Genomic DNA, 27137 nt, shown 5'->3' with positions numbered 1-27137 from the left:
AGCTGCACAACACAGAGGAAATAGGGCAGAAGGGGGAGCAAGGGAGCAGTCATTGCTAGCCAAGGAGACAGGCCTTTGTGGAAGCTGACCCTGACAGCATCTTATCTTGAACTTACAGTCTCCAAAACTGTGAGAAAACTGATTCCTGCTGTTTAACCCCCTAGTCTGTGGTATTTGTTACGGCATGCCCTAGCAAACTGATGCACCATAAGATATACACAGGGATTTTTCAAAAGAAACCCATTTGAGACAATCAAATCAAATATAGAACTTATCTGGGCCAACCTAATACTGGAGTGGGTTGGAGACATAAGATTCAACTGTCTATGAACACCCCATTCTCATGGAGAGCAGAGTCCAGCCTAAACCCCTAAATCCTATGTTGTTGTACAGATATAATGTGAAAATCCTGCTCCTTATTTGAAGGTTTTTATATATCAGGAGCTCTTAAACTAGAATCCATGGACCACAAAAGTCTATTCTTAATGTTATTTATTTATTTGCAATATTAGGATTTGGACTCAGGGCCTCATGCCTGCAAGGCAAGTGTTCTCCTTCTTAAACCATGCCTCTCAGTCCTTTCGCTGTTTTACTTTTTATTTTGCTTTTCAGATAGGGTCTCACACAGACTTTGCCCAGACTGACTTGGAATTATATGATCCTTCCTGTCTCTGCCTCCTGAGCAGCCAGGATTGCAAGTGTGTGCCACCACACTAGGCCTCTTTTATTTTATTTTTAGAGACAAGGTATCACTATGTAGCCCAGACTGGCCTCCAACTTTCAAGGTCGGTGCTTCGGCCTCCTGAGTGCTGGGACTGCAGCTATGTACTCCATACCCAGTTCATAAAAGGTGCTTTCTACATATCATAGGACTTTCATTTAATGGAGAAAATTGTGTCATCCTGTTACCAAGGGAAAAACCTAGATAAGCCCTCTAGCTCTACTTGCTTTTAGTTGGTTTTAAACTTACTAATTTTGGAGGACATACAACTGAGCAATACATTGTTGGTCTCCCACTGGCTTTGCTGTTGATGACACCTCTGACTGAAGCCATCCCAATGATTTAAAACTGTTCTATGAAAAGTTTCATTTCTCTATCATGTCCTGTAATATTTGCCTTTCAGTTACCTTCCCTTGTCCTCTAGGGAAAGTTGCTCTTCTCTATCTCTCCAGAAAAAGAGTAGCTTTTTGCTAATCATACCCTGCTCTCTAGAGAAAAGACACCTTTTCTGTCCTACTAATTAACTGCTGAATTAACTATACCTGGGAAAAGGAACTAAAAAGGCATGAGTCACGAGACTTTCTAAGGAGTAACTTTTCCTCCGGTTCACAGAACCGGTAACATATAGAGACCTGCAGATAACAGCAGCCCTTACAGCTGACAGCAGCCCATGTATCAGAAAAGCAGGTCACCCAGAATTTGTAACTACTGGAATTTGCCTACTGGATATGCCCATCCATGACTCTCTAAATAAGCCTGTCACCTGGCAAGATGGTCTTTGTTGGCAAGAGTCTCCCTCTTCTTGGGTTTGCTAGCTTTCCATATACAGTCTTTTCCTTGCCCCAATGTTGTGTCCTCCAGTCACTGGCCTCTTCAAGTGGTGAGTAACCAATGGAGTTCACCATTAAAATCCCCAAGTTAAGACACTTAAATCTCAAAACGCTGTTTCATTTTACCATTCAGTAGGGCATAGAGATTGTTCCTGGGTTGAAAACAATGCAATACTACATATTTTAATTAATAAGTTTAAGTTTAAGTGGGCAATGAGATAATAGCAAATGAATGATCTAGGTGATCCACAGCGAGATGTTTGACTCCGTGAAAAGTCATTAAATTGTTCGTAGATGACCAAATCTTTTTTTTTCTTCCTGATAACCAAGTGTTTCTAGGATTGATTACTGGACTGTATCTTGCAGGCTCATAGGACCACATATATTCTGAAGAACTTACAGTGTAGTAGGTCCAAAGGAAAACATCTATGAATTTGATGGATCCTTTCTTATGAGCAGAAGAGCCTGAGATTAAATTTCCCATTGGGGCCAAGTGCTGTGTTTTGGTTGGTGATGCTGTGTGTGGGATGGTTCCCACAAGGTTACAGTTCTTGCCTGACAGAATCTACAAGATTAAGAGGCTCTCCTAAGTAGAGCTGGCAGCTTCCATCTTACACTTGATAGGTTTGCTGACTGTGAAGTTATCTAAATTCTTCCTGCCATCATCTTTCTGGATTCATCAAATTCAGTACTGGGAATTATTCTCAGAAGACATTCATGTGTGGGAAAATCAAAGAGCTGAAAGGTTAAATATCTGATCTGTTGCTTTGGTGCTGGGTTGTCTACTATCAAACATATCATGGGTATAGTGTGACACAAAAGGAAGGACATCTTCATTCCTCTGCCTGGCCCCTCAACTAAAGATTCCATTCTTACTACATTTTCTGGATGCTTATGCAGAGGACATAAGGGTCAGATTACAGCCTCCCCCCAGATGCAGGGGAGCAGCACAAGTAGTACCAGGGGCTCCAGATTCATGTGTCCAGTGGTTTGGAGTCCAGTGTGGAGGCACAGGGTTGTTGCTGCTCCCTTCTCTGGTAGTAAGTGCAGACTTAAATTTTCAGAAATCTTTGACAAGGGAAAGGTCTGGAAAAAAAGGAAAACTAGAATTCTTGCTACTAAAGGGAACATGGCTTGGAGGATTATAATTTAGTTATAAACATAAATGAGACTTAATTTTTTATCACATATGGCACTTTTTATAAATTCCTGTTGTACACAGGAGGGAACTGCACCCCAGCAACCATAAAGGTCTCAAACCTCATAATAGAACCAAGCTTCAATCTTGGGTCGAAGCCAGTATTTTTCTTTCTCAACACCACGTGTTTCCCTGTTTTACCTTTCCATTTCTTGCTTTGAAAAATTTGGCAAGTCTGTAGCCCTTTATTTAAGAAAGCCACCTAAAAAATAATCACTTCATTAGTAAATTAAAGCATGCTTATTTGAAGTGGTAAATTAAACAAGAGCATAAGGGTAGGGTAGCAGGGGCTTCTGCTCAATGACCATAGCTCTGTCTAAACAGTTAAGATAAAATGACTGTGGAAATGGGTGAGGAGGGACTATTGTCAGTTTATAAACTCAAGCAAATGGATCCATATGTTGGTTGTGTGAATCAGATAACCATACCTTCCCATATCCATTTCATCCTATAGTATACACTTAATATTTTAATTAAGAAACATGACTACTATAAAAAATTACCACAAACTTAGTGGCTAAAAATAAACAAAAAACCCCCAGAAACTTACAGTTCTAGAGGACAGATGTCCAAAGTCACTTTCACTGAGCCAAAATCAAAGTGTTGACAGGACTGTGGCCCTGGGGGACCCCAGGAGAGAATCTGTCTGTTTCCTTCAAGTTTCCTGCCTTTAGAGCTGCCCTCCTTGCATTCCTTGTCTTCTAGCCCCTTTCTTTCTCTTCAAATCCAGCAATAGCATCTTGTTTCAGCCATTACATTGCCTTCAATTCTGTTCTGTTGTCAAGCTGCCCTTGCTTCTCTCTTCTAAAGATACTTCAATGACATTAAAAGCCAGTCTGGATCATTCAGAAAGATCTCTCTCTCAGGATCCTTGGTTAATGATGTTTGCAAAGTTCCTTTTTCACATAAAGTCAGTCTCACAGATTTTAGGATTAAGACCTGCCTGATTATCTTTGGGACATGACTCAGCCTGTTACCTAGCATTTGTGCAGAACCTTTCTTTATTAAGGTGCACTAAAAGTGAAGCAATTATCCATATATTTTAAGCAAAAGTGTGCATGTTTTTAAGGGTTAATAATATTTACTGAGTGCTTACTCTATGCCAGGTACAGATCTACATGTTATTACATACATAAATCATACAAAATAAATTATGAAGTAGGTTCCTTGTTATTTGCATTTTCTGGATGAGGAAAGCGAGGCATACAACATGAGATTACTAAACTTAACCCAGATAAAAATAAAAACACAGTACTTCTTTAAATTATCTAGATTATGTATTAGGATAAATTAACAAACTCCTTAAAATATCACTTTATATTGACCATGTGATTATTTTTCAGCATACTATGTACTTTACAAATACGACAATAATGTGCTCTTTGTGTCAAAGTTATCTTTCATACAACACTCAATCCCCTTGCTTTGATAATCTTACTTGGGATGGTTTATAAATAATAAATCCACTAGTCTATTGTTCTACCAGTAATGACAGTCCATTTTTTAAATTCCTGAGCAACTTTTTTTTTTCCCTCCATAGGTCACAAAGTTTTGGATTGGGTTACGTAGGAATAGAAAACAGCAATTTCTCTTCCCAAGAGGCATGATATAGATAGCCACCTTGGCAGACTTTGGCATATGCTCAGCTTCTTTTGATAACCAAAACTTATTTTCACTTGAACATCTTCTCTGAATGTGTTCCTTGTAAGTTTTAAAACTTCTTTTCATGCCATGTTTTCAATGGTTCCTCATAGGTTTGCAGATAGAAATCTGTTTCCCTTACCTCATAGGTCACTACATTCTTGTTTTACTTTGTCACAGGCAGAGAGTGAACAAAAACAGATCTGTCATTTAGGATTTTTAAAATACATATTCCTTAATCTTTGGAACGTTCTCTAAACTTGAATTATATTATGGTTTGTGGGGAAAGAGAAGATTCTTTTGAAAATTCTTTCTGGAGTTTTGAAACACATAATAGTAGAAAAATTTGCAGAATTTGAAGACTCAGTGAAAAGTAGAATGTAGTCTCATTGGTGAGGATTCTGGGTTTCATACTGCTCACAGATTTACTTTGAGTTACCCCAAGCATGCATGGTTTGTTACGTTATTGGGTCATCTCCTTTCAACATTATCAGACTACATGATTGCCCTGGGCCTTTTGACTTAACTAAGTGGAGTGAGAGTTTTATACCTCATACCATGTAAGAGGAAGAATAGTTTTCAGCATACTCTGTCTTAACACTTCTTAACTCATGATACTGTTAGTGGTTTATACATTTCTCCTAATCTCAAGCAAAACATAAATATACCATGGTAATATCATACATACCCACAGAAGATAACCAGGGGACTTGGGGGTATGGTTCAAGTAGTGAGGCTTGGTGTTCAATCCCCAGTATTTCAAAGAAAAACAGAAGATAACATCTGAATGGAAAAGTGACTAACTACTATGGTGACTGGCCAAGTACAGTCAAATGAAACCTACTGGAAAATGCTGGCATAAGTATTTCTAAACTATCAAAAATACTGACAGCAGGCATTGTACAGTCACCTTTTTAGGCCAGCTGGAGAAGTGCACACAGATAAACACACAAAAAGGAAAAGAACTGGAAAGCACTGTTCTCATTAATGTAACTTTAGGGTGATCTATAAAGCATCTTGATTTACAAAGTTATCTAAGGAGAAACATCTGAAATAGAACAGAAGCAGGTTCCTCAAGTGACTTAGCAGTTTTCAGTAGCATCAACGATTGCAGTGAAAACAAAGATTTCTAATCTTAGAACTTGGCAGGTGAGTGAGTAGCAGATTTCTCAATATAGTGTTTTGATTTTTGAGAAATAAATGGATTTGTGGGTTTTTTCCACACCCAATCATATTTTTTATTACCCACTTTGGAATGTTAAGAATAAATATTTTTAAAAACATTCTTGGTTCTCTATTAGTTAAAATTTCCTACATATTTTGCCTCTTTGAGGATCTATAAAGTAGTTTAAATGTGTCAAAGCCAATCTTGAATATGCTGACATGAGAAAGCACATAGACCTGTGCATATATGTTGAACGTGGAACAGAGGACCTCACTAAGAAGTGGGAGTTTTTAAGTAGAAAAATTTCTTTTTGGAAATTATTGGTTTCTGTCACCTTATTAATTCTATTAGTTCTTTCTCTCTTTTTTTTTTTAACTGACTGAGAGTGTCAGAGAGAAGGTACAGAGTTGTTTGAGATGTTTTTATGCTCTGTAGTATATATCATCTTAGGTTTCTTTTAGTTCAATGAATGTTGTATTAATGGACAAGAAAAGATATTCCTAAAGTTTCTAAAACATAAATTGTCTGAGGAGTTGACCTATATAAAATAGATTCTAAAATGTATTCTCCATTGATAGATGCTGTTGAATGGACTAGATTCCACTTAAGCATTTTGTTCTTCCTCATGATCTTGACACCAGCCCTTCAAATGTTCCCATGCTCACCTGTACACTGCAGGCAACCATGTGCACCTCAGGAGGAAAGCGGGCTATGAACTTATTGCTGAAGCAGACACATCCTGAGGAGAGGACAGGTAGGGAAAAATACTGAACAAGTCAATTTTTGAAAATTATTTGCAAGGCCTGCTGTAACACATTTTATAGAATAAAAACAGATGGTCCTTAGGATTTGTGTCATATTGACAGGAAAATTATAGCCCAGAACATTAAGGGATTTTTTTAATATGGTGGCAAAGGGACATAAGCCAACACTGCAGACAATATGGTACTTTGCCCTGACAAAGTAAATTGTGAAAATGCCAAATTTCCACAGTCTTATATCTTACAGATCTAACTTTGTGAACACTGTTAGCTGTTCTTTTTCAGTAGGTCAGAGTTACTTCTGTACAGTATTTCTTAAAAATCACAGTATGGCTTGTTTTATTTTATGCCTAAAACTTTTAAATGCTTCAAACCTCCATTTAGTTTCCCTTAATTATTAACATAAATTAAAAATTCATTGGCAATTTTTTTCAAGACACGTATGGTTGGAATCATCTTAATTTTTAGGAATGCCATAAAAATAACCACACCCATTGGTTATAGTTATTTAATATTAAGCCAATTTGTCACGCATTTATGCCTCCATAAACCTGATAATCCTCTGAAAAACTCCCCTACACTACTACAGACTTAGTTTTTTGACTTAAGCAAGTCTCATTTTTCCCTCATATACTTTTTTTTTATTTTATTATTCATATGTGCATACAAGGTTTGGGTCATTTCTTCCCCCCTGCCCCCCCTTATATACTTTTAAACCACCACTTTTCCATAGAGATTTTTAAAATTGTTTCTCCCTGTAGTGTTAGACAACACATAAGGGGTAGAATGCCTCTGCATCATTAAAAATACTTTCTTTTCTTTCTTTCCTATTACTGAAACTAGGTTTACCCATAATCCATCCAACTACGTGCTATCACAAGTGCCAACTATGCCGAGCACTGGCACTAAAATAACAATAATATATATTATCCTACCTTAAGAGAATGTATTATTCAGGTCTTAGCAGAGAACAAAAAGAGAATTTAGTAAAAAGGACCATTTATGGAGGTGTGGGTAGATCTGAGGAATCCAGAAGAGAGATGTTAAGGTACCTGAGGACTGGCTGACCATTCTCAGTCCTGTAGAAGGAAGGGAGAAATGGTGGTACCAATACTCAGTCAGGGCTGGAGGTATGGAAGTGGGGCCATGAAAATGAAGCTGTATTAATAAGGAGTGCAATTGCTCCAGAAATACTGCATGAAGGTCAGGAAGGAAGGAGGAAAAGAAGTGCTCTGACTTCTCTTTCCTTTCCCATCATCCTGCTCAAGACTCCCATGGACAAAAAGCTAACAAAGCCAGAAGGCAGGTGCCCAAGTGCTACAAATAGAACTGGGATCCACATTAGGGCAGAACAGGAGAGAGATCGAATGAAGGTAGGAGAAGCAGACTCTAATGTAGTTCTCAATGATCCCTACTTCCTGATATTCATTCTCTCCTTGAGAGTGAGCTAGATGTAACCACTTCTAATCAACGGAATATAGCAAGATATTGGGGTATTACGTCCAGGTTTTATCCTGGCCTCCATCTTAGACATTCTCTCTTGTTCTCTCACTTGCTCACTCATACAGAAGCCAGTTGGCATGCTATGAGCAAAAGAATGAGAGAAGGAATTGCTAGGCTGGAGACAACCCATGAGGCACTGAATCCTGCCAATAGCTATCTGACTGAGGTTGGAAGTGGATCTTTACCAATCAGGTCTGTGGAAGAGATTTCAGCCTATGAGAGAAACTGAGCCAGAGGACCTTACTAAGTCATGCTTAAATTCTTGCCTCATAGGGACTCTGAGACAATTAAGAATTGTTTTAAGCTACTAGATGCTGGAAGTGATCTGTTATTCAGCAAGTGATAACTAATGCAAGAAAAGAAGGGCAATAGAGTATAAAAGGTGCAGCTCACCATTTTTGCCTCATGGCACTAGTTTCTTCTCTTCAATTGGATGAAGAAAAAATGCTTGCCCCACATAAGATGTGACACTAAGTCCCATCAGCTAGCCTTTAGTCATTGAGTGTGATTTACGTTCATTAATGCTATTTCCTAAAATGTAAACTGTGACATTAACCTCCCATCAGAACATTTCATGTTCAGGAGCAGACAAAGAGGAAAAGAAAAGTGCTTCCATTCTCATGGCAGTTTCTAGGGGTTTTGGGGGCTCTAAGTTGTCCACCTCGTCTATGCCCACTCAACCGTCTCCATCCCAAATCAGTAATTCACTTCTTCCCAAAGAGTGCTCCTACATTAAAATAAGAAACAAGAATTCTAACCACAAACACCCTGGTATAGGATATCTTGCTTAAAACTTCCGTAGAAACCTTGGTTCAAGTCCAAGTACCAAGCTTATCCTTTTTATTTTTTTCTGTAAGCATCACAGCACAGAAATAGTCAGCTCACTTCAGTCTTCATCATCATCTCCACATGCCTTGATCCATTTGACACCCCACCCAACACTCTACTGGTGAAAACTTGAATAATTTTTGTGATGCATGCTATGAATCACAATTTAGGACACATCTTATCTATCTAACATACTTATCCAAATGACTCAGCTCATTGTTTTACAACCACGTACAATATCCCTCACAATTTCTTCACAAATTACTTTACTTCTTAGTGTTCTTCATAGGAATTCACATGTGGTTTCTGAAGTACTTAGTTTAAATAAGTTAAAGGCTCTCACAACCATATTTAGTAATAAGACAACTTGAATTAGAAAATTTCCTTAAAAAAAAAGCCAAAGAAGTACAGCTTAAAATTAGCTTCCAGATTAATTACTTTATTTTACTGTCTATCCTATTCATTCTTTAACCTAATACATATCTTCCCCCCTGTGCCAGGCAAACAAATAGGAACTGGAAATACAACAACAAGAGAGTGCATAAGTTACTCCTGTCCTCTTTAGACACATCCTTCCTCCTCTGCCTTGCCTTGCTCTGTGCCCCAAGTTCATCTCTGTGAACCACATCAACCTGTTCCTTTTCCCTGTTTCTGTGGGATTCAGACAGCAGAAGGCACTGGCAGGAGATAGCTGGGCAGATGAAAAAGAAATGAGGTTATTTCTTCCCCTTCATTTTCCTTTCTTGGTGCACTGTGGCGATAAGGACCTCACCTGACTACTACTGCACCTTCTGTTAAGTAACTCTACTTTCATTACTACAGCCTCTGATGACACCATTTTCCTTCTTGCTGTTTTCAGACCTATGGATGCTGTTGTCTTTCTAGTGTTGCTAGTTCCTAAGAATCTTCACATTCCTAGCAATCACTTAACCTTGCCCATAACTCTATGAAAATTCTCTTCATTTAATATCTTTGAAATGATAGCTTCCTGCAACTAGCCTGACTGCTGTAGAACAAGACATTCTTTGTGTCCATGAAACTGACAATGTAGTAGATCACACACTTAATTCCTTATGACTAGAAACCACAAAGGGCATTGTACCCAGCACACAGTATGCAGGAAGGTATGATATATGAGACATTAAAGGTCACACAGCCAGGGGTAGTGAGGCACACACATGTGTATATTATGTTTGGGCAAATAGAGTCCTCTGTGTTTGTATCAAAGAAGTTGAACAAAAAATTATTTGAGAATCTTGAAAAATGAATTTAAGGGAAAAATAGCTATTTTTGATCTATAAGAATAAAGTAAATTTTATGAAATTCAATTATACAGTTAATTCTCCTTTACCTAACACTCAGAAGCCATTACTACTTAAGTTTGCCAGGTTGCTGCTCATACAAACTGTCAAGATTATCTTCTCCCCGAGATGACTCAGTGGCCTCTGAAGTCTCAGTGGTTTGCAGCAACAAAGGTATAATACTCTGTCATGCTATTTGTCCATTCCAGGACAGCTGGGATGCACTATGTCACAGGATGTACTATGGTAAAACGATGGTTAGATGTTTGCCAGTCTCACCGCAAATGGAAAAAAGAACCCATGAACTATTTCTTAAAGTATCTTCCTAGAAGTATTTCAGGCACCTGTGTTCATTTTATTGGCAAGCCAACAGGGAAAGGCAGATTATATATTAAAACAAGGAATTCTGGAGTGAGGAAAAATAGAGAGCTCATTGATCAATAATGAAAGCGATTGTGACCAACAGATAGGATCGTCCCAATGGATGAGAATAAAGTCATGAGTCTTCAGAAGAAAAAACATCCTCCACAAGATAAAAAACTAATGTGAAGATTTTCAGAAGGTTTGACTAAGTGGGCAAAGTGCTCCCATCCACTCATGTATTAGTATTCTGCACTATCAATACTAGAATGTTTCATCTGATGGGCAAAAAAAGTGTGTGCCTTTCAAATGAGAGCCGAGGTAAGTCCACATAAATGTCCTTTTATCAGAAAGGGATTTAAAAAGTCAGTGAAAAAGAATAAGACAGAAAATTCTATAAATGTATTAAGTAGTTTTATTTTTATTTATTAATTTATTTCGCCACTTTGTATTTATATATATTTGCACTCATGTGAGGAGATTTTATCAGAGCTATTATTCCTAATTATTTTTAATCAATATTTTAAATATAAAATTCAAGTAATGACTACTAAAATTTTACAAAGAGTATCTTTATCTGTAAATTTGCTAATTTTTCCAAGTCAGAATACAAAAAATATACCTACCTACATCACACTTATATTACAATTATGTATGTGTATAGGTACAAAAATGATAAAATGTGGAAAAATTTAAATCAAGGTTTATAAGGAGACATGGAAGGATGCTCTTTTTAATTTCTGGAACTGTAAGATTGATTGTGTAGTTTAAGTATTCCTTGTCTATTTTTTATCATCAAACATCGCCCATTATTTTGACTCCATAGATGCTTATATACTTAATCAGGTAGCTTAATATGCTACCTCTGATGTATTTTATTTCAAATATATTAAATTCTACCATCCATTTGCTCTCCTTCCTCACACCTGACTATCTGGCAAGTACCACTTACTGTTCATGTGTGTGCACATGCTCAGATATACAGATAAGAAATGAAAACCAGCATTAGAATTCTGCACACACATAATCCAAACTGCACATTGCTACACACGATAATGTTTCAATCTAAATAGTTCCATGAAAAGTCAAAGTCAATGTAGGAAAATTGAACTGATGCAATGAAAGCTCAGAGAAAGTGACAGCAATTAAAATGTTCAATCAAATTCTAATATTTACTCCAATTTCAAAAAAATTTCCAAGTTTAGATTCTCTTCCAATAAGCTAGCTTTTCCAGTTTTTCTTGAACATTGCACTTTTTCCAAGAAAAATGAGTTTTCTATTTAAATAACTTCTTTAACTACACCTATTGCCATTGAATTGCCCCTTAGAATTTCATTTACTAGATGTTTTGAACTCACCTAATTACTTAGAAATGTGCATCTGGGCAAAGAGGGTTAGTTATGAGCTTCCACAAGAGCTACGAGCTATTGCTATGAGTACTTGCAGGCTCTGTTATGCTCCATGATGAGCAAGAAATGACAGATGGGCATGGTGTTTACGATGCTTCCAACATTTTCAAAGCTGTACCCAACCATCTTCAAATTATTGATTTAGAATCTAGAACATTGGTGTGTTTGGACAATATTTGAGGAATAAAAGTGGGTGTAACATTGAGCCTGATGTCATCATCTTTTAAGGTCATTTTATAGAGACGTTCTTGATGAGGAAGAGCAGTAGTTAGATTACATAGTGTATTCTCTGCTTTTCTTGCAAAGTGTTCTTTTCCAGTGAGATTCTAAAGAGAGTTTTTTTCTTTTTAATGGACTCTAGAAATTCAGAATGTGAACAGGGCACTTCATTGCTTTTAAAAGTTAAAGTGTAGACAGTTTTATGATTCTGAAGCTCATAACTAGCTTGAAAGCTGGAAAACCAGAGTTCTAGCCCCAGTTCTGCCACTAAACACTCAGTGAATCTAAGCACTAGCCACCTGATATTTTGTGATTCTATTCAAAGGGATATTACTGGTGTACATAAAAAAAAAACTTGTTCAATACCTGGAGCTTGTCAAAAGAAAGATGAGCCACAAATCCAGGTTATAATAATCCAGCAATATGTACATACACAAATGCATCTGAAACATCTTCCGAAATCAGAGCACTGAATACCATTTAAGTAAAATCCAGAGAGAAACTTTTAGGCTGGAGAATATTCAAAGTACTGCTTTATCATTTGAAAAAACTTTAATGCTCTTCCATAATACAATTTTATGGCAAAAACTGGTGATGGTAATTTGAACTAAATGCAGCATTAGTTTTATTTCCAAATACATTTAGTAAGTGACAATGAAGTGCCTAAGGTTTTCATCATCCAGCTCCAAATTATCCACACACCTTGATTGTAGAATATAAAAAAAGACTGTGTTTATTGACTGGGGAAGGATAAAAGATGAAGGGAAGGTAAGAATTACCTTAAAGGTCAGATTGAGGGAGGGCGATCCCTTGAGAACCATGAAATTAGTAAAAGTGTGGGTTGGGTTGATAGGGGTAGGAACCTGACATGCCAACAGAACAACGTGAGATTTGAGCAAGCTGGAAATGCAGGTGTCCAGCAGTTATGAAGTGACATTCCAGTAACATTTTCGGGGGCTTCACCTAGTCTTGTTAGCTAGGAAGTGGAGACGCTGGCATCCTTGATGAGGACCTTAAAAAATCTTTCCTTTTTACTATGCAGTAGTTAAAAAGAATGAGATAAATCTATATGGAGTGATACAGAATAATGTCATAGATATATTAGGAAAAACAAAGTACAGAACAGTGAATATAGTATGCTCCCCTTGGTGAAACATAAAAGTGATATATGCTTACATATTCATAAACTCATTCTGGAAAGATACAGAAAAATGGGTAATGTGCTGCCTCACAGGAAGAGACCTGGGGGACTGGAGTTCTGAGGAGGGAAAGAGAATAATTTTATTCCTTGCTCTGAAAACCACATTGTCTGATATGTATATAGCTACTCCAGCTTTCTTTGGAGTAGTGTTTGTATAGTATTTACCTTTTCCCCATCAATTTGCTTTTAATCTGTCTGTGTTTTCATATTTAAAGTGAGTTTCTTATAGACAAGATATAGTTGGGTCTGATTTTTTTGTTCAATCTTTCAATCTCTATTTTTAAAGTACTCAGAGACTTATGTTTAATGTGATCATTGATATTATTAGATTTAAATCTAACATCTTGAGATTTTTTCTCTGTCACATATTTTCCATTTTTTCTCACTACTTTTAGGATGAATATTTTTATATGATTATATGCAGTATTTCTATCTTATTTTAGGCTGATTAGATATAATTCTTTGGTTTTAGTATTTGCTTCAGGGTTTGTGTGTGGCAGATGTTTTGATTACACATTTATGTGCATTTAGTACTCACCATATTAGGTAGGTATAAATATCATTTTACAGGTGAATGAAAAATACCTTGCTGAAATTAAAAATTAATTGCTCAGAACTAGAATTCAAACCCAGATTTGTCTGACTCTAATACTACGTACTTTGTAGTATTAGGGAAACACTGGGATAACCTTTCAACCTTTGACCATCAATAACTCATAAATGGACATGGGTTAAAAACTGAATTGTTGCTATATTTTAAACTGTTGACAATATACACAGGGATTATAAAGAGACGAAGACTTTAAACATAGAACTTGGACATAAAGTCAAGAATATGGTATTGTATATCTCTTTTTCTGAAAATGAATATAGTAAAACAGATAAGGAAAAGGTTAGCTATTTGCAGAGGTAAAATCTTACCCTAAGGTAATGTTTTAATTTTTTTTTGATAATATTAGTATGTAACGCAAATTTCTGCTCGTTTATAACTGACCAGTTTCTGATTGAAGCCAATACAGTGTTTGAAAATCTAAGTGCCACTAAAAGTGCTTTGGGAGACTTCATATTTTATAGGTCCCCTATTAACTCTAATACTTCCCTTAACTACACTCACAATTAAGAATATGTTTTATATAAAAACCCAGTTTCAAGACAAGTTTCCTTGCCTCCACTTTTAAGTAAATAGTCACTCCTAAAATATGTTTGATATAGAAATTCAGAAATTCCTATTGTTTGAGAGAAAGGATTAAAGAGAACAGCTACTCTACAAATGAATGTAAGCATAATAGTGTTGCTCAAAGTTTAACTTCTACAGTACAAATGAATACATTAAGAAAGGGAATTAAGGATACTAATTGCTAGATAACAGAAATTGATTTCATCCTCATCAAATAATAATTTTGTTAACTGAGATCATAATGGCATAATAAAATCCACAAATTTTATGTGTACAGTTTGATGCATCTTTTGTCAATTGCCTAGCATTATATAAGCACTACTACTACCACAAAGTAGAATAAGTCTTTCACCATAAAAAATTTCCTCAAAGACCTCTGTCTTTGATGACCTCTTTCCACTCTTGGCCCCAGATGTGCTGATCTGCTTTCTATCACTAATAATTTCGCTTCTTCTAGAATTTCTACAAAGTCATACAAAATGGAGTCTTTTGTGTTTCAAGTCTCTCTTCAGCCATGCTTTTGAAATTCATCCATATTGCTACGGGAATTGCTGAGCAATATTCTATGGGTATTTACACACAATTTATCTATCCATTCTCTGATTGATGGAGATATGGGTTGCATTATTTAGCTATTGTGAATGACACACTATGAACACTAATATACACATTTTTGCAAGAATATGTGTGTTCATTCCTCTGGGGTAAATGCCAAGAGTAGAATTGCTGGGACATAAGGTACAGTCTGCTTGAACTTTTGCAAAGTACTATCATACTATGTTTGCATTTCTACTAATAATGTATCAGAGTACCAGATTATTTATATCCTTATGAAGTTTGGTACTACTACTCTTTTTAAGGTAGTCCATTGAGTGTAAATTGTATCTCATTGTGCTTTAATTTATCAACCAAAGATTTGATGAAGGACTTACACTTCCAATTTGCAGTTTTCTATTGGCAAAAGAATAGGCTGACTTACATATGCTATGGTTTCATCAGTTCCTTAAGAGTATGATCCACACTGGAGGAAACAGTAGAGGTTTTCTTTTGAAACCTTTTTATTATAATTATAAACACATATTAATTATTTGAATTATGTGATTCACTGTGATGTTTTCATATGTGCATGTATCATGTGTGAATTGTGTAATCCACCCTTCTTCTACACTTGACCCTTCTTCTTGACCCCCTAGCACCCTTCCCAGTACTTAATAAACTCTCTTATACTTTCAGGCAGAAAACTTGGTATTTGTCTTTCTGTGTCTAGGACATTTTGCTTAACATGATGTCCTCCAGTCTTTCCATTTTGCTGCAAATGACATAACCTCATAGTTCTTTATGTTTGGATACTCCATTGTGTATGTATGCAACATATTTTCTTTGTCCATTTATCAGTTGATGGAAGCTTAGGCTGTTTATATCTTCAATGTTTTGCATAGTGCTACAATAAACATGAGCATAGAGGCATCTCTTTTGTATGTTGAGTTCATTTCCTTCAGGTATATACACATGACAGGAATAGATGGATCATATGGCAGTTCTATTCTTTAGTTTCTGGGTTTTTTTTAGAAACTTCCATACCATTTTCCATAGTGGCTCTACTAATTTATACTCCCAGAAGCAGTGTAAAGTGTTCCCTTTTTTCCACATCCTAGCCAGCACTTTTTTTTAGTAATAATCATTTTAACTATGCAAGATAATATCTCATTGTACTTTTAACATGCATATCCCTGATGGCTAATGATACTGAATGTTTTTCATACATTTGTTGACCACTTGTATTTCTTATTTTGAGAACTGTGTTCAGATGATTTATTTTAATTGGATTACTTTTTTGTCGTTTTTCAGTACCTTATGTATTCTGATTATAAAGTCTTTGTCATCTGTATTGTTAGCAAATATTTTCTCCCAGTCTGTAGGTTCTCTCTTCATTTTGTTGATTGTTTCCTTTGCTGTACAAAAGCTTTTTAGTTTGATGTAATCCCATTTGTCCATTTTATTTTTGTCCTGTGATGGCTAGGAAATTATTGCCTATACCAATATTCGAATGTTTCTCTTAAGGTTTTCTCTAGTAGTTTCAGAGTTTCAAACCTTACATTCAAGCCTTTCATCTATTTTTATTTTTCTTGTACAAAATTACATATGGATATCTGGTTTTCCCAGCACCATTTGTTGAAGAGTCTTTCCTTCCTCCAATATATATTTGTAGCTCTTTGTTAAGAATTATTCCACTGTATATATATGGGTCTATTTTGGAATCAGTACTCTATTCCATCAATCTATATATCTATTTTTATATGACTACCATGCTGTTTAGATTAGTGTAACTCTGAAGTATGTCTTGAATCAGGTATTGTGATGCCTCCAGATTTGTTGTTTTTGCTTGATTGTTTTGGTTACTTAGGGGCTTCTGCATGATTTTAGGATATTTTTTCTAGTTCTCTAAAGAATGTCATTGGAATTTTAATGAGTATTGCATTGAATCTGTAGATTGTTTTGGGTAGTATGGACATTGAAATTACTAGTGTTTCAAGACCCTGAGCATGGAATGTCATTCAGGTTTCTAGGGTCTGCTTCAATTTCTTTCCTAAATGTTTTGTTATTTCATTACAGAGCTTTTGCTTGCTTGATTAAATTTATTCTTTATTTTTGTGGCTATTGTGAATGGGATTCCTTTCATGATTTCTTTCTCAGCAAATTCACTCCTGGTGTACAGAAAACCTACTGATTTTGTAGTTGGTATTGTGTCCTGCAACATTTCTGAAGTCATTTATCATTTCTAATGATCTTTTGATGGAGTCCTATTTTCTATGTACAGAAACAGATATTTTCCAATCAGAGATAACTTGAGCTCCTTCTATTTGTATGATTTTTATTTTTTTCTCTTGCTTAACTGCTCAAGCTAAAATTTCTAGTACTGTTGAACAAGAGTGGCAAGAGTGGACACCCTGCACTTGTTCCCAATCTTAGAAGACATGCTTCCAGTTTTACCCAATTCAGCATGATGTTGGCTATAGATTTGTTATATATAGCTTTTATGTTGACATATTATCCTTTTATACATAATTTGTTCTGGGTTTTTAACATGAAGGGATATTGAGTTATATGAAATCATTTTTCTGCATCTACTGAGATGATCATAAGATAATTTATTCCCTTTTTTATTTATGTGATGTATTGTGTTTATTGAATTACATATGTTGAATGATGATTGCGTAACTAGATTTATGCCAGCTTGACTATGGTGTGTGATCTCTTTGATAAGTTGTTATATTTGTTTATCCTAGCATTTTGCTGAGGATCTTTGCATCTACGTTCATCATGGATATTGGTCTGTAGTTTTCTTTTCTTGGTTGTGTCCTGTTAGGTTTTGGTAGCAGGGTAAGCTGACCTCTTAGAATGAGTTTAGAGGGAGTCCTCCTTTTGTATTCTATGCAATAGTTTGAGAAGTGTTCATGTTAGTTCTTTAAAAGTTTGGTAAAATTCAGTAGTGAGTCCATCCAGTCTTGAGTTTTCTTTTGTTGGGAGATATTTTTAAATTACTGATCCAATCTCATCACTTGTTACTGGTCAATTCAAGTTTTGTATATCTTCTAGGTTCAATTTTTTTAAACATGGGAACATGTATTGAACCACTTGGTTTAATTTTGGTAAGTCATATATGTACAAAAAGTTTTCGTTTCTTCTACACTTTCCAATTTGTTACCATATAATTTTTAAAAATAATCCTTTGAAAACCAGCAAGTAGGAGGAAAGGCAAAGGAAAGGAATGGGTGACAGCATGTAAATATTATAGAAATGCATTATATATGTATATATGAAAATAGAACAAGGAAACCCATCAAAAACTGTTGAAAAGGAGGAGAGAGGAGGGAGAGTAGTTCAGAAAGAGTAATATGATTGGGGTGAATTTGATCAAAGTACATTATTGTGCTTTGTTGTTATAAATATTATAATGAAGCCCCTTTGTATAATTAAATTATAATTTTTTCAAAAAGCAAAATAATCCTTTAAAATTTTTAATATCAGTTGTCATGTTTTATTTCTAATTTTCTCTCTCTCTCATTTATTTTTTTTGGTTACTTAGCTAAATGGTTGTCAATTTTGTCTTTTCAAAGAACCCCCTCTTTGTTCCATTGTTCCTTCATATTGTTCTTTTTAGACTATTTCATTTATTTCTGTTCTGGTATTATTTCTTTCCTTCTACAAATTGTGGATATGGATTATTCTTGCTTTTCTAAGATATCAAGCTGCAACATAGGTTTTTGAGATCTTTTTAAAATTTGCAGTACTGAAGATTGAACTCACAAGTGCTTTAATACTTGAGCCATACACTAGTCCTTTTGCTTTTAGTTTGTTTTTCAGATAGGGTCTAATTCTAACTTTTCCTAAGCTAGCCTCAAACCAATATCCTCCTGTTTTTACATCCCAAGTATCTGGGATTACAGGCATGTTTCACTATGCCTGACCTCCTACTTTTTTGATATAGGCACTTATTACTATAAACTTCCCTCTTGGAACTGTTTTTGAGGTATACCACAGGTTTTGTTTCTTTCTTTGTTGGTATTGTGGTTTAAGCTCAGGGCTTTGTGCTTGCTAGGTCGGTATTGCCTAACTACTTGAGCCAGGCCTCCAGCCCTTTTGCTCTGGTTATTTTGGAGATAGGGTTTCACTTTCTGCCCAGACCCATCTGGACTGCAATCTTCCTATTTTATGCTTCCCACCATAGCTGAGAGAATAGGTATGGGACACCATACCAGCTATTTTCTGTTGGGATGGCGTCTCACAAACCGTTTTGCCTGTTATGGCCTGGAACCACAATCCTCCTGATCTCAGCTTCCCGCATAGCTGAGATGACAGGCATGCCCAGATTTTGGTTGATATGGGGTCTTGTTTTGTCCAAGATATCCTTGAACCATGATCCTCGAAACTCCACCCTCCCAAGTTGCTAGGTTTATAGATGCTAGCCACCAGTGGCCCACTTATCTCAATGGTTTTGGTATGTTGAGCTTCCATGTTTATTCATTTCAAGGAATTTTTTATTTCCTTTATGACTTCCTTAATGACCCATGATCCATTCAAAAGTGTGTTGTTCAGTCTCCACATATATGTATAATTTCTTAAGTTTCTCTTGCTGTTGGTTTTGAGTTTCATTGTATTGTGATCAAAAAAGATACATGATAGTATTTCAACATTTTTGAATTTGTTAAGACTTGTTTTGTGGCCTAACGTATGGTTAATTCTAGAGAAAGTTGCATGTGCTGATGAAAAGAATGTGTATTCTGTAGCTGTTGATGGGAGGTTCTATAAGTATCTGTTAAGATCATTTGGTCTATAGCTTAGCTTATGTCTAATGTTTCTTTCTTCAATTTGCTGAGAAGCTCTATCTATTGGTGAGAATGGCATATTGAAAAATCCCACTATTATTGTATTAGAACTTATTTCTCCCTTTATGTCTAAAAGTGTTTGTTTTGTAAAACTGGGTGTTCCAACATTAGGTGAATTTATATTAATAATTGTTTAGCTTCATAATGAATTGATTCCTTGATCATTATAGAGTGACTTTTTCTCTTCTACTATTTTTGTCTTAAAGTCTTTTCTGCCAGATGTAAGTATAGCTACTCCTGCTTGGTTTTGGACTCCATTTACATGGGATCTTTCTATCCCTTTAGTTTCAGTCTGTGTGTATCTTTATTGGTGAGGTGAGTTTCTTATAGACAACATATAGTTGTGTCTTGTTTTCTAATCCATTCACTTAATCTGTATTTTCTAACTGTGGAAATAAGACCACTTACACTCAGAGTTATTAGTGAAAGGTATGGACTTGTTTCTGTTATTTAGCAGATTTTTTTTCTAGTTGTTTTGAACATTCCTTATTCATTTGTTCCTTGTTACTAATCTTTGAAGACTATTGTATTGATAATGCTTGATTCATTTCTATATCTAATTTGTATATCTTCTCTTCTAGTGGGATTTATACTTTTACATGCTGCCAGGATAGTAGTTATCTTTCTTCACTTCTGGGTGTCAGACTTCCTTAAAAGTCTTTTGTAAGTGTACCCTGGTTGTCATGGATTAACTAATGTTTTGCTTATCTTGGAAGGTCTTTATTCTCCTTCAATTCAATTAGTATAAGCTGTACTGCTTATATTAATCTTGATGGCAGTTATAGTTTTTCAGGACTTAAAGCACATCATTCTATGCCCTCCTGGCCTGGAGGGTTTCTGCTAAAAAAACACCCAAAAACCTGCTGTTAGTCTAATGGGGTTACCTTTAAGTGTGACATTGTACTTTTCACTTGGAGATTTTGACATTCTTTCTTTGTCTTGTACTTTTGACAGTTTGGCTGTAAAATGTTGTGGTTGGGATCTTTTCTGATTATGTCTATTTGGGGTTCTATTGGCTTCCTTACATGAATGTCCATTTTTTTCCCCAAGATTTAGGACATTCGGTGCTATTATGCCATTGAATATATTATCTCTGCCATTAACTTTTATTCCTTCCTCTTAGGGTAGGTGTTTAATCTTTTAATGGTAATAGATTTTCTCAGGTACTACAGACGCTGGATCAGTTATTTGGATCAGTCTCTGGTACTGGCTGCTTTTAGGGAGGGGCCTGAAACTCTTGTCCCATAATTAGACACTGGTGCAGGTCCAGGTGCTTCATGGGGAGAGTCAGAGGCAGGAATTATAGCACTACCCTCTGTAGCACTCACACCCAGTCTTATCAGCAGTGTGTAACCAGACAAAGTGTGGGGGCAACAAATGCAGGGGAGCCATGCAAATGCAGTGAAAGCAAAAGTTGTGTTATTCTTATCTACTGCTACTGTGGGCATGCCCCCTCAGGAACAGGACCTCAGCCTCCTGCACACCCTCCACTGTGCATGCCTGGGAGGGGGTGACAGCCAGGGCCTCTGCTCCCTGAGTTGTTCACTTGTAGTGCCTCCCAGGTATCATGCGTAACCTCATAATCAGTTTATATCATACAACAATTTGTGTCTGTTCAAAACTAGGCTATTCATCTTGGAAGCATAGTAAAAGGAGATTAATAAGGCCAATGATAGAAATACTTTTCCAGACATATCTTGGAGACAGAATTTTTTGAGCAAAAATAACCGGTAGTCCATTTCAATGGCAAATTATAGTTAAAAAATTATAGTGGTTAAGAGCTAGATTGCTTGTGTTTTAGTCTAGGTTCTGACACCTACTAGGTCTGAGACTTTTAGCAACTTGTGCACAGTTTTTTCATCTACAAAATGTGGATAACAATGAATCCTATTTTGTAAAGGAAAGGCCCACAGTAAGCTGTAATTATCATACAGAGACATCACTTACATCCTGATGTCTTTAAATGACACTCTAAATAATTACTCCATTTCTTTTTCCCTAACTCCTCACCAGGCAAACTTTTGATGGATTCCTGTATGGCATGAGTTCAGGGAGAATTCACTTAAAGCACTTTCAAGGTTTCTGAGGAATAACTACCTGTAGCAGATTTGATTATCTGAGTCTTTATCAACAGCACGTCAGTGAGATGCACTGCTAAGGAAGAAGAATTCAGTGACAGCTTGTAAGTGTTCATCACCAGCAACAGTTTTTGGCTATGGACAGCTTCCTTGAGTAAACTGGCAAAGGATTGAGCTTTCAAGGCTGGTTTTCTCTTCACCTATTTTGTGGGGCCTACAAGCTAAGCCATAGTCATTTGTATGAAACAGTTTCAGACTGTAGGAAGTGAGCTCACAATTTCTTTCAAAGGTGAATCTTGAGCAAGACATTTAAATGTATTACAAAAAGAATTGCTTTAGGCTATGTTGATATGAAATCTTTTAACTTGTTGACATTTACCAGGTTGAAGTTATCCTTACACTCTCCATGTAGAAAACTATGCATATGGGGGGTCTTGGTAAATCAAGTACTACTGAAGTTTGGGGAAATTATGTATAGGCAAACTTAAAAATAAGATTTCCCTATTAACTTATGAGTCTTTTGAAAAACACTTTTCCAAGATTCAATACTAGTATGTTAATATGATCAAGATTACTATGCTTGTTTAGAAGTAAATGAGAGAATTTCCTTAAAACTACTGTTCTAAGACATTTCCCAAATTCAGGTTGGCTTTCCTTCAAATACTATTCTTAGTTTCCATAAACTCTTCATTCTGTTTCTTACTCCAGAAGAGCAGAATATGAAACAGTAGTAAAATGTTCCTGCTTCTCATTATCTGACTTTGGGAATCATTCTGTCACGGGGTGGCAGTTCCAGAGATATCCCAGTCACATAGCCTCTCAAAACCACCTGCAGATGACCGAGGGCCATTGGCTACCAGACCCTTGGATCCATCATAAAGCTCACATCAGGCCATGCCTCTCTAAAGCTGATCCCAACTTCCGATCACATCCTCAAGTAGCATCACCAGCAGAATACTTCTATAGGCCACTGAATCCCACCCAGCAGAGCATCCACCAGAAAACTCACTTCAGAAAAAAGGAGGCATAGGACTGGGCTATGTACAATTGTTATGTATTGTACTATTTAGGTGAAGATAGCCTAACAGATTACCATAAAGGCCTACTAAAGCCACAGCCAAATGAGTAGCTCAGAGACAATAATCAATAAGGATGAGGGCCATGCCCCAGGATATAGTATAAATACTAAATCAAAGATCCCTGTATGGCCTTGTGTGTTTAGTAGGAACACAGTGATCTGATTTGGTTGAAATCAAGAATGGCTTCCCAACAGCTTATTAAAGAACTTTATCTCCCACAAGTCCTGGTTGAGCAGAGTTAGAACTCCTGGCCTTCAAAAGTTTCCTCTCTTAGAATAAAGTAGATCCACAGACCTATAGAGTGTATATAGTTGTAGGATGGGACACTTTTGGTACTTTGCATCCAGAGGCCAACAGCAGGGATAATTGATAGAAGTGGGGTTGCTGTTATATACTGGAATATAACACTTGTGGAATCCAGGTGATCTACTTAGCTGCCTTTAGCATGCCCTGGCCCAATTGAACCTGTGAACAGAAACATGCATCAGCCCCAATCTGAAATAGAGTAGGATGAGTAAGGGCTAAAACCTCTTAGGAATGTAGGTCACACTACCAGGTAAGCCAATAGGACATGCTGAAGTGACAGCTAAGGAACATAGAGGATACGACAGTAGCAGTATGGCCCGAGATTAACTGCAATGACAAGGACTATAGTTTGTTTAATTAACCTCTCTTTTCTAAACTTAACCTTAAAGAGAGAGGTTTACAGGAATCATGGGAGATTTACACCATATACATTGTGAGTGATGAGTTGATCTATAATCTCCAATAGTGCACATCTAGGTGCACTACTAAGATTGCACCAGACCAGGCTTTTCCTACACTACTCTGAGACAATGACTGAGCAACACAGAGTAGAATTGGACCATCTTTGCCCAGTTAGGAATTCCTCTGATGGATAACTTAGTTTAAGGCTACCCACTGGTCTGGCTGAGACTCAGAAGTTCATTGCAAACTAGGACTTTTTACTCATTCTTCTTTCCTTTTCTGTTTTCAAAGATGTCAAAGTCCCTTACCATCTGAGTCTCTCCGTCTTCTCTTGTTCCTCTCTCTTGGATGGTTGGCATCTGATTTTCAGAAGTTGATAACAGATACACTGGGTGAATTTCAAATTTCATACCCTAACTTGTAGTCTGTTTTCTTTTTTGCAGTTCTAGGGATCAAACCAAGGACCTTGTACATGTTAAGCAAGTGCTGTACCACTGAGCCACATCCCCAGCCCTAATTTTTACTTTCAGTAGAGAATGTCTTTGGGGGTCAAGAAAGGCTCTGATTTTGTTCAGTCTTCTATTTAAAAAACTTCTTCAGAATTTTTTATGAATCTAAGAACAACTGATGTCTGGGTCAAGAGCTTTCTGATGCCTAGTGCTGGTGGCTCATGCCTATAATCCTAGCTACTCAGGAGGCAGATAGCAAAAAAGATTGAAGTTCAAAGCCAGCCTCAGGCAAACAGTTTGCAAGATCCTATTTTGAAAAAACCCAACATAAAAAAGGGTTGGTAAAATGGCTCAAGTGGAAGAGTGCCTCAAACATGAGGCCCTCAGTTCAAAACCCAGTACCACAAAAAAGACCATCCCAATATATTTCAGTTTCAAAAATGTAAATATAGCTATTGAACTATAGTAAATTGAACCTACCATTTGTATGGTGGCTCTGGTGGGACATTCAAGCACAGAACCTTGTAGGGTGATTCTGAGAGGAAGGCACTACAAGAAAACACAAGATTTTTAAGACTTTTAAAAGAAAATATGTAGCAGCATTGCATTAGGCAACCAGAAAATTGACTAATTGTCAGAATTCAGGTAAAAAGTTTTAAAAGGAGTAAAGATACTGAGAGAAATTTTTTCAAAAAGAATTTAAGGACCTGATGAACACTTAATACAAGGATGCTGGAGTAGAGTGGAAGAGGGAAACATCAAGTCAAAAACTTGACCTTGGAAAATGGCCTTACAGACTATCAAATAAACAGTTAAGCCCTAGGATACACACACTGAAATAAATAGGTTTGCTGAGGATATCTTAAAATAAAACTTAGAAAGACCAGTTACCAGAGAAAAACAAAAACATAATCCTAAGGCTGTGATTTTAGAAAGAGAACCTTCTATCTCCTCTCCCTGCCCATGTTGAGAATTGCCAAGGAAAAGACAGCCATTGGTGGAAAACACAAGAGGAGTCTTTAGAGGTGTTTTATATCTATTTCATCAAAACCACTCACAATGTTAATTCACACAATCTCCCAAAAATGATGGCAGCCAGCCAGAATAACATTTCTGGCGTTGAAATTCTTCACATTGACTTTCTGTGATCCTAAATAGCCAGGCCTCACCTATCCATTCAATTTATTTTCCCCCCTCTCTAAAACCCTCTTGACTTGTTAAGTTAGTCTCCCAGTGCTATGAACACACCATACTTACTCCTGTCTTATTGCCTTTGTTTGGAAGGTCTAACTGCTCCTCCTGTTCAGTTCTGCTCTTCAGAACTGAAAATAAGGATCCTTTAATCCTTATTTTAGCCTTTATTCTGTGGGTTCAACTCATGGGTTTTTGGTCAATACATTACATAACTTCTTACTTCAAAATATGATTTTTTGTATTGTGAATGTTTGTTTAATGTATTTATCACCCCAACTAGCCTACAAACTCCTCAGATACTTGACTCTGACTCTTTTGGTAAATATTCATTATCACAGATTTTTTTTCTTGGTATGTAGCCCAGGCTGGCCTCAAATTCATGATCTTTATTTCTTCCTCATGTTAGGAATTGAGACCAGGTCCTTATGCATGCTTGACAAGTGTTCCACCACTGGAGCTACACACCCAGTTCACAGATTTTTAAAGCTTCATGATTTTAGGTGCTGAAACTGGTAGGCAGACTGTCACTTCTTTAGTTATCTATAGCAACTATAGGGAATTAGTCAGAATATTATACTATATTAAAATTTAATGCTTGCTGTGTACTTGGCATGATACTCTGTTTCTTCTATATATTAGCTTGCTTAGTTCATGACACTTTTATCATCCCTCATGGTTTCTTTCCTTAACAACCCATATCTAATTGATCCAATTTTATTAGCTCAATATTCAAAAGAGAGCTGGAATCCTCTTATTTCTCCCAAATCCACTATCTGGGCTCCCATCAACTCTCCTCTGAACTATCACAATAGGTGCCTAGTAGATGTTTTCTCCACACAGTATAGTGTAATCCTTTCAGTTTTATGTCACACTTCTGTTCCACAGCCTGCATGGCCTCTAAGAGCCTCTGGAATCCTCCCCCTCTAACACCCTACTCATCTCTCACCCTAACTACTACCTTGTCTTATTTTGTTCCAATTATATGCTGGTATGTTTTGTTTTTCCACAAACGCAACATGAACCTATGATCTTAGATCTAGTTTGTCCTTCTGCTTGGAGCACAGGTCCAGTTATACAGTTAACCCTCTCCTTAGAGTCAGCTTGTAAGCATGGACTTCTCACATGGTCCCACAAATTATTTAAAAGCAAGAGAAAACATGGCATCTCTGCCTCCATTTTGTACTTGTCCTTGCTCTAAGCCATTCTCTCTGCAGTCACTTTACAATCACCTTGGAATCCAGCAAGGACAGAACTGATAACATCTTATCTGACAGGAAACAGAAACATCGCCAACAGAAGAGCTTCCTTAGGAAGGAGCACCTGTCAGGCAACACAGAATCTGGATAACAATTCTCAGACCTCTACCAGAACAAGGACTGAGATAATGACAGCCAGACCACATTTGTACTGGGACTGTTTATGCATCCCTCTTTCCCCATGTCCCCAGATTTTTGTCTATTTAAACATGAATTTAAACATGTTCATGTCTGAACCCTGAAGATGGCTGAAGATGGGCTGAGTGCTTACTCTGCCTCTTCTCAGAGGTCTTACTCTGAGGTCTGGTAATAAATCTCCTTTCTCTTCCCTTTACCATGTCTCTTTATTTGGTGTATAGGGGTCAGTGGCCAGACCTGACCTGTGGTAGCCTATGAGTTTGGGTCTGGGTTCCAAAACTCTGGTTTCGAGCCCGCCTCATTAATAAGGTTCACCTTAACGCTATTCAACTCTGCAGTTTGTCCCTCTACTTCTGATCTCCTTCCTTTAAAAATACCACTTCTCACTTTGCTTTCTCTATTCCCACCCCCATAAACTCCAGATGGTCTGTTTTAATCTTGATTGTACCCAGGGGTAAGACACTCTAATAAGTGTTTGGTGGTAAATCCCAAAGCTAGCTTTTCTTTGTGTAAGGCAATTGCTCTTCAGTTATG

The 27137-nt window shown here is 36.7% G+C and overlaps 1 long non-coding RNA gene across 1 annotated transcript in view; it reads right to left on the bottom strand.

Annotated features, from left to right (window-relative positions):
• LOC141420773 (uncharacterized) overlaps positions 1–27137 on the bottom strand; it is a 137188-nt gene that overhangs the window by 109680 nt on the left and 371 nt on the right. Inside the window, exon 2 of the long non-coding RNA XR_012445385.1 lies at positions 24496–24564. This is a non-coding gene — a long non-coding RNA (uncharacterized lncRNA). The remainder of the gene's footprint in view (positions 1–24495; positions 24565–27137) is intronic.

The sequence above is a fragment of the Castor canadensis genome, chromosome 2 (assembly GCF_047511655.1).
Source record: "Castor canadensis chromosome 2, mCasCan1.hap1v2, whole genome shotgun sequence".
Lineage (NCBI taxonomy): Eukaryota > Metazoa > Chordata > Mammalia > Rodentia > Castoridae > Castor > Castor canadensis.
This window is presented reverse-complemented; position numbering and strand designations above follow the sequence as displayed.